Raw genomic sequence first — 9,091 nt, 5'->3', positions numbered from 1 at the left:
AGAAAACATGTCTTAGTGTTCGTAAATCAATATAGAGTACTTGAGACTATTTCTTCTATAAACCTTCCTTATTGCATAAGTATCCGATGATATTCCCACAGTCCATCAAGAAGATTTGAGTCAATAACCTATGGTGATAATTGCTGAAAATGTCTCCTCAAAACAAGCCAAAAGGTTTTATTTTCTTTTTTCACTTGGCTATATGCAATCAGATAACACTAAATTATCTGTAGTATGACAAGGGGCCCAAACCTACTAAAGTCTTAAAATCCTACAATTTTAGATTAGGCTTTGTTGTTAATGTTGTAATGGCATGTGCTTGGAACTGAGGAGTAAAGAGAGAGAAATGTAGTTTGTCCTTGGATTCACCACTGAAGTGATTACTATGTTTACTGTCACAAGCGTTACATTTTTAAAGTCCTTTACAATTCCCAGTTACATGCTAGTTCTCATGTGGCATAGAGCTTATATTTAACCACAAGGAAAGTCAAGGTATTTGAATATCAACTTGTCTCTACTATTAAAGGCAGCAAATTCTAGTACAAAAAAAAAAAGTAGTTGGAAATAAATAAGGTTAAAAAAGCTGCATTAAAGGTTTCAGTTTTCTAGAGATGTAAGTTGAAAACCCCCACGAAGTACAGTAATCAGTGGCCCAAAGGGTAAAATATAGCAGATCCCACAAACCAGTGGTTGCCACCTAAAAACAAATTTCTGGTTTGTTAATTAAGAAATAAACTATGAGGCAATTACATGATCTAAATCTGTTATTGACTTGATTTAACATTCGACTAAACTCTTGGTTTGAGTAAAATCAATGCAAAGAGCTTCAAATTGACTAACTTAAAAGAAATAGGTACACCTCCTTTCCCTCAAATATTGCAGATACAGTCATGGGAAGTTTTTGTTTTTTTTTAATCACAGCTATTATATTTACATTAAATTTAATCAAAAATAGAATTTTTCATAAGATTTTTTTCACAATACTTAATAATATCTTTATGATAAAGAATGATACTAAGTTAAACTGCTTAAATGTGAAGATTCAATTTAATGTTCAACTTAAATTTGACTGCCAAATCCACAATAGTTTATATAGGAATCTTTGTTCATTTTTTTGTTTATTTTTAAAATTAATTTTATTATTAGTTTCAAGTATACAGTACATTGGTTAGATATTTATATAGTTTATAAAACAATTTCCCTAATTGCTCTTTCTCTCCTCCTGCTCTCCACCTAGCCATTACATTAATGCTAACTGCATACAGAAATCTTTAAACTTTGTTCTATACTGGGATCTTGTGTTTTCTTTCTAATATATGTTATATTTTGCTATGTCAGTTGGCCAAGTTATAATCGTGCAAATATTCTCTTACCCAGAAAGATAAATACTTTTATTTTTGCTTACTATATCAAATCTAAATTCCAAATTCTTTAAGTGAATTTGAAAGCCTCCCTTAATGGAATTCTTTCTTATCTAGCCAAGCTCGCTAGATCCAAACAATACATTTCCATCTCTTTTTCCTCATCCCATGTCTCTTTCCCCACACATGCAACTCCGCTTCAACTCGGTATATTTTGCTATCATTTCTATGAAAGCCATGTGTTATGTTTCCCTAAATTCAACTAATCCTTCAAGTTCCTGCTTAAATTCCCTCTTCTAGCCCATGGTGGACAGTGACTTTGGTGAACAAAAACTACATGCACTGACAGTGTGATACAATTGAGCATACTTACACATATCGTATTTTATGTTCCTCTTATTTTGTGAAAAGTAGTTATCACCATACTGCAAGCCCAGTAAGTTCTTTATACATATTGATTGATATTTCCACAGTTAATTTCCCTCTAGCACCTCTGTAAAGATAGAGTGTTGATTTTAAGAAATCACTATGTATTCTGTCCTTGCAGAACTGTGAAAAATCACCTGGCATTTGTGTTCAGTTGTTTCAAGCCTTGCTATACTATTAACTTTCATTTTACATCCAAAAAAGTCATAGTTTCAGATTAAAAGTGACTCGCCATTGCAAAATACAGCATAATTAGATGTGTGATGGTCTATAGTGATCACATGTATCAAAATCTGTCTACTACAGTCTCTTAGACACTGGAATATAAGCCAAATAGAATCAATTATTATAAATAAAACATAATTCCAGTGACAAACAAGTTCTTCTGAAGCATCATTGATGCACATTCACTGCTGTTCTACGAAACCGAAAAATGAATGATAGAAACATCACCAATTACTAAGGTTGCATTTTATTGGATGCTCCAGTAAACTGCTGCTTTGCCTCCATATTTTAGAGCAAGCAAATCACACACAGGAAGTTTCTTTTATGCATTGGGTTTGCTCCTGAAAAGGTGTGTGTGTGTATTAAATTCTACCTCCTCCCATTGGCTCACACTAGGTTTAAGTTTCAGATTTTTTATTTTTTCTCGATAAACTCTAACTCTAAATTTAAAAATGTCTCTGCCTTGCTCTCAACATTAGTTTTTTTTTTTTTTAAGTTTAAACCAAGACCAAATGATTAAAGGTATTTCAAAAACTATATTTTAAAAGTCTGGTATATATATGGTGATGGAAGGAAATTTAACTTAGGGTGGGGAACATACAATGCAGTATACATATGACATTTTATTGAATTATACTCAAAACCTATATTCTTTTATTAACCAATATCATCCCAATAAATTTAGTAAAAAAATAAATTAAAAAGTCTGGTAGTAAATATATCACAATAGTTATTTCACTGATTTACTGCTTTGTCCCTGATTTATCTGCATTTTTTAGTGTTCTTGTACTCACAAAACTTCAGTCAAGGCTTCTTTTTTTCTGGACTCAGTTTTCACCACTCTTTTCTTGTCTCAGTCAAGCTTTCATGTTTGTATAGATCCTGGAAAGTGAAAGAGAACAGTAAACTGGTTCAGACCCTTCAAACAGTCATAAAGTTTAGATCCTTTTTTTATAACTAGCAGGAAGAAAAAACAACAGCCATTCTCCTTACCATTATTCTTGCTTTAAAACTCTCTTAATTTTTAATGAAAATTATTGTTTTAGTAGCAGACACCCAAGGAAATTGACAGAGAAGAAATTTATGTGTAGAAACAGATATGAAATTCCCCAGAGCACATATCTGTCAGTAAGAACTTGTCAGATCAGGTAAAACTGATAAAATGGCAGGTATCAGCATGTAGCCATTTTTGTCACTGTGATTGAAATAAAGAGCTGAACATTTGCCAAAAATCATTTTCAGCAATGTCTCCTCAGTGCATGTTTTTCTGAGTATCAAAACAAACTGAGGCTTTTTCCACACTTGTTCAGCATAACTGTGGGGACAAAAGGCGAAAGCGAAATTAAGACCAAACAAAAAGGGTCAATATAACTCCTTTCGGAGAGAATAATATCAACACAGAGACACAGAACAATTCCCTTTGTTCTCTGGAAACATAAGTATAAGGAAGCTACAAATGTGAGCTTCGGATTTGAGAATTTCTACAACCAACCGTGAAAGGATGGAGATCAAAGAAAAGAGAGAGACCAATAGATCGAATCCGATGAGCTTATTCAAACATTTAGTTTGAAACATGCCTAAAATCAGCTGCACCTCCTGGGACTTTCCAACTCCATGAGCCAGTAAATCCACTTCTTTCATTTAAATTTATGTGAACTGGCTATCACATAAAATTCTCCTTTTCTTTTCGAGTAAACCAGAAGGTATACTGTATACTCATGAGTTTGACTTAGCTCATCCCTATCTGCTTGTCCACTATCCCTCTTCCAGATGTGGATAGGTATGTAGTGTTGACATACAGTGTCAAAATTACAAAGACTTTGAACAGAATAGCCCCGAAGAATTAGCCCTGCCATAATTTTTCTTCAAAATTAAGTGTGTGCTTTCTGCTTAGAACATGAAGGACCACACTGTATGACTGAACATCAGACCCAATGTTTTCCCTGAGCCCCTTTGCCAAGCAGTCCAAAATACCCTCCGTGGTTTCCTTCCAGCCTCAGTCTTGACCTCAGGGTGCCATTTAGAGGATCCCTCCCCACACCAAGTCACATCTAGAAAGGGCTTGCTCTCAGCTGGCTACCAAACCAACTCATTTCGGATGTTGAAGAATCTCTTAATAATAACGGTTGGGTACCATGGTAGGCTATGCAAGCAAGAATCAAAACAAGTGGGGGCCACTGAGTACTCCTTACATTGTAGCCTCTGGGGAGCCACATGCTCCGTCTTCCCTGAGGTTTGCCTGTGTTAGAGGAGGAGGTTCTCTTCAGAAACAACACCCAGTGTACATGTCAACCAAAGGAGTTTTCTCACTTCACAGTAAAAGCAACCTTCTTAGCATCAAATGCTCATGTTCTATTCTGACCATCCTGTTGAAATGTTTTACTTTCTGAATAAAAGATGACATCTAACTTTTGATCTTGAATGGCTTTTTATTGATGATATTGATTTGTAAAATATTCTTTCGCTAGAGGTAAAGTTTTAAGTCCAACTTCATTCAGCTAACAACAGGAAATAGTTCTCTTCTACAGATTTTCCTTTGATTTTGATAAATTTTATTTCTTTTGACTTTGTCTTTCAATCCAAAAGAATGAAACACTATGTAATTTAATGTTTATGTTTTTTAAATAATGCTAAAATCTCATGTATACACACACTCACACTTATATATACCCATAAACTCTAAATAAATAGCAAGAAATAAAAACCCTACCAAGGAAATGGAAAAGGACCTCTCATGGCTTAAACTGTTTTGAGAATATGTCTGTTAAATAAATTTTACACGTGATCAGAAGTGCAAGCCAAGGAAATACATATGGTGAAACTTTAGCAAATACTTACTAGGGGAGTAACCCACAAAGGAATTAAAGATCCTAGCCACATATTTAATTTTTTCACCCAAACTGTTAAAAGTTATGTCATTTTTCACTAGAGAATGTAGGTTGGCTAATGGATTTAACACCACCATTTGGTCTAATTTCCTGATGTCTGTTCTAATCATTGCATAAGCCTCTTTATAAAGGAAAAAAATCTTAGAGCTTCATCTCTTTGTTTTCTGTGCTCTCGCACAGGCGCTCTGTTATTTTTTACTCTTTGAAAGCTGAGGTTGATTGAAAAGGAAACAATTCAGGATAGAGATGAGTTTTAATGTGTTATACCTATCGCTGAAGCCAAAATGACTGAGATGAAAACAGTTTCCAACATAAACTATACTTTGTAGGTCAGGATGGAAAACCTGGAAGAAAGAAAAAGTGCTTTATACTATTTATATAAAACACGTTTTCTGGTTTTAATAATTTTCATTCTTTCCTATCCAAATCTAGTTTTATCTTCTAAATGTCATGTTGCTCTTTCTAACAAAGCTTATGAACAATATCATTCTAGAAATGGCAATTATCTTCTTCAAGGTTTGGGCTGACCCTTTTTAACTTCCATTTTCCATATGAGAAAGTTCCATATTTGAAGTAGATCTCTTTTTCCAGCAAAAATTTTTAAATAAGACTTTGAAGCTCTTCTTTGCAAGAATTTTTAGGATCCTGAATCTTTTGCATCCTATATATGAACCTAGATATTTGATTAAAATGCTTTGCAGCATTTGTTACTAATCCAGACAAGTCACTGAATATGAATAAAAGTTTAAAGTCATATCCGAGTTCCAATCACAGCCCGTCACTTAGGAGCTGTGTGACCTTGGATCATTTCCATAACTGTTCTGCGTTCACTTCCTTATCTAAAATAGAGATAGAAATTGTTTTCACTTCACAAGACTATTATGAGGAATAGGTAGCATAGTGCACATTTTCAGCATAATACTCAATAAATAATGAATGCTGAAAATGTCAGTGATTTGGTTATCGATATTATTATTGCACTATTAAAACTTTCATGCAGTGTTAGTCCCCTCATATCATTGAGACTTTAAGTGCAGAAAAATACTTGGGTTTGGTCATGTTAGAACAATAAGTCCACTGTTCTTCACAAACCCTAAATGCTTCTTCATATACTTACATAAAAACAGGCAAGCATCTGTTTTAGAGTTCTGATTCTTGATCATTATTGTGTTGTTAGTCACCATAATTTATAGCCTCCTACAAGTCTATCCACAGGTTCACTTCTTACTTGTATATACAGATATTTTGAAGAGAAATCCTACCCTTTCTACATCTTCTAGTGAAAGCCAGTTCTGCACAAGCCTAAAGAAGTTAATAGGACTTCATTATTAGTACATTTATTTGCTTGATTTTTATTTATGATTCATTCTTCTTTATGTTCCAAAATAACTTATGCACTAAGAAGGTAGGTAGATAGAAAAAATAATCGTGCATAAAATAGAAACAAGATTATCACAATCTTGGGACAAATTACTGAAAAATAGCCTTGTACACTCAATGGTTTCCAAAAGTGGAGAGAAAGAAGAATCAAGAGGAGCCATAAAGCTACAACAAAGTTGGGCAGGATATGGACTTAGTGAAAAGAAATAGTATTTATGAAGATGTGGTAGGTGCTCAAAACTGTGTTAGATGTCAATATATCACATACTTTATTCATTCTCACAGCAACTTTGTGAAGTAGGTGTTATTGCGTCCATTTTAGAGCTATATAATTGGTGTTAATAGCTACACAGGGCCTAAATATATTTATATATTAACTTTATATAGCAATATATAATATATAATTATACCTATTAGATAATATATAATATATTATATATAATGTTATTATAATATTTTATATATAATATTAATAATATATTTATATATATATATTACACTGAATGAAACATAGCCTTCACTTGCAAGGAATTTAATTAAGTAATCAGAGAAAACTAAATGACCATTTTACTGACTGGAAGGAAAAAATTATGAGAAATGAGAGGTCGATATGTGCTTAAAAGGTCAGAGATATCTTCATGGCAGAAATCTTTCCTTAAAGGTGGTATAGGGGTGGGAGAGTTAGATAAGAAACATGATGGATTTGTAGGTAAAATGAGTTACAAATTCAAAGACAAATGGAAATGGCCAGCATGTGTGTGCCACACCTGCTCATTCTGATAGACTTGAACACATTTCAGAAATGTGGGTGAACTAAGAGAGTGGTTAAGCAGAGGCCAGCCATTACAGGTTCCTAGACTAACAGAATCACCAAATTCTTCCTTAGCAATATTTAAAATTCAAATTTCAGTATGTTTACCTATTCATTTCATGTTTTGATATTTTTCAAATTATTCAAAATGGTAATTTGAAAGTTTCAAATGGAAGTTAACCTGTTTTCTTATCCATTTACTATTTGCACTTAGAAAAAAATTAAACATCCTGAATACCACATCTATTTTAAAGAGAGAGGAAAAAAATACAATAATACTATATGAAGCAATCATGAGATTTATTAAAGACTAGAGATTATTTGACCAAGTGTTGACAGTCTAAAGTCTTAGATTTAAAATTACTTTAATAGCTTTGCCAAATGCATCTCGGGCTCTAATTAATGTAAAATGTTTAAAAAATGTTTGAGAGCAAAATATGTTTTAATTTCCCAGCCTTAGTATAGTATTTACTGAATCTGGAAATAACATAGAAGCTTCCAGGATTTATTTCTTTATAATTAAATAACATAACAGACAAAATATTTCTGGCTCATCCAGCTTAAGCAACATTTCCTCATAAGAAAAAAATGTAGATCAGGTAGCAGGTGTCAAAGGAAAATTTCATTAGACACTAGCACGACCTACACACCTCCTCTGATCCTTTCTACACCCACAATATATATTGGAAAAATTAATCTTGTACTAAATTGCAGGACCCAACAATGACCTTGGCCAAGTTTCATAACTTCTCAAAACACAAACAAAACTGTTGTTATGTAAAGAATGTGGTGAGTCAAAGTGCCATTTCACTCTGAATGGCAAAGGGAAAGAAATTGCTGTTTTGGTGAGTTTAGCCTGTATAAACACACCCTATACCAAAATATACTTTGATTATTTTCCTAAAATGTTAGGTATTTCATTGTGTTTAATCAGGAAGATTATATTCACCCTGGGATGATGCTTGATAAAGTAAAAGAGGAATCTACCCTTTCCAATTAGTTGCGCAAGCATTTAAAATAATTTTAATAGTGTTATCAAAATGTATCTGACATTAATTACTACTTTGTTAGGATGAGGTCAACCGTTCAGATTCTTTTACCAGTTTTTGAGGTAGCAGATAATAGAGCAAATGCATCAGTAGTTTAGTAGTTAGCCAGTCAAAAGGCTGCGTTACAAACTCTAAACTGGGTAAATTGAGTGCAAGAAAAACATGCGAAAACATTCTGTAACACAATTTATGAATATTTTTGATCTTGGAGTGAAGAGATGCTAAGCCAGATTTGAATTAATTTGATTGCTAAAGCATTTCGACACTGATATAAATCTGATAGTAAATAGATTACAAAATTGAGTTTGCGGATTTTTGTGATCCCTATTAGAGCACAGTCCCTGTTTTGTCATCGAAGAATTAATTCATACACACCAAGTAACACTATGACAGAACATTTTACAGCTAAACCTCAGAAAGTGACCCTTCTCCCCCACATCATTAAATGCAGAGAATTCTAAAAATACTGAGCTTCAGTATTTGGGAAGTCCCTTGATTTAGAGTAGACCTAAAGGCATTTTTATATTGGGGCAAATCTGGTTTTTCCCACCCCATTCTCCTCCCACTTGGTCAAGGCTGAAGATCTTGCACACACGACTGTTAAATGCTTTATAGACTCCTCATAATTGGAACAGAGATGGCAAAAACTGGAGAATGGGGATGCGGTTATCTTCCCTCTTTTCTGAATACAACATCCTGGTAACTAACCTGGAAACGAAGGAAGAGTCTGCCAAGGTCAGGGCACTACCTTGAAGGGATTTCTCTCTAAGTACCATGACAGCCAGTTAGGAAGGGAAATAGCCATTTTCAGGACAGACTGAAACTTAACCCCAATATCCTGAAACCACTGATGGCTAAATGATGATGGGAACCTGTTATTTTTAAAGACCAAACAATTTCTCTATTCTTTAGGTGAATGCTTAGATTTAAGCTAGTTTTAGTCTTAATATG

The sequence above is a fragment of the Pteropus medius genome, unplaced genomic scaffold, assembly GCF_902729225.1.
Source record: "Pteropus medius unplaced genomic scaffold, Ma_sr-lr_union100, whole genome shotgun sequence".
Classification (NCBI taxonomy): Eukaryota; Metazoa; Chordata; class Mammalia; order Chiroptera; family Pteropodidae; genus Pteropus; species Pteropus medius.
The sequence above is the reverse complement of the archived record's forward strand: the minus strand, read 5'-3'. Positions refer to the sequence as shown.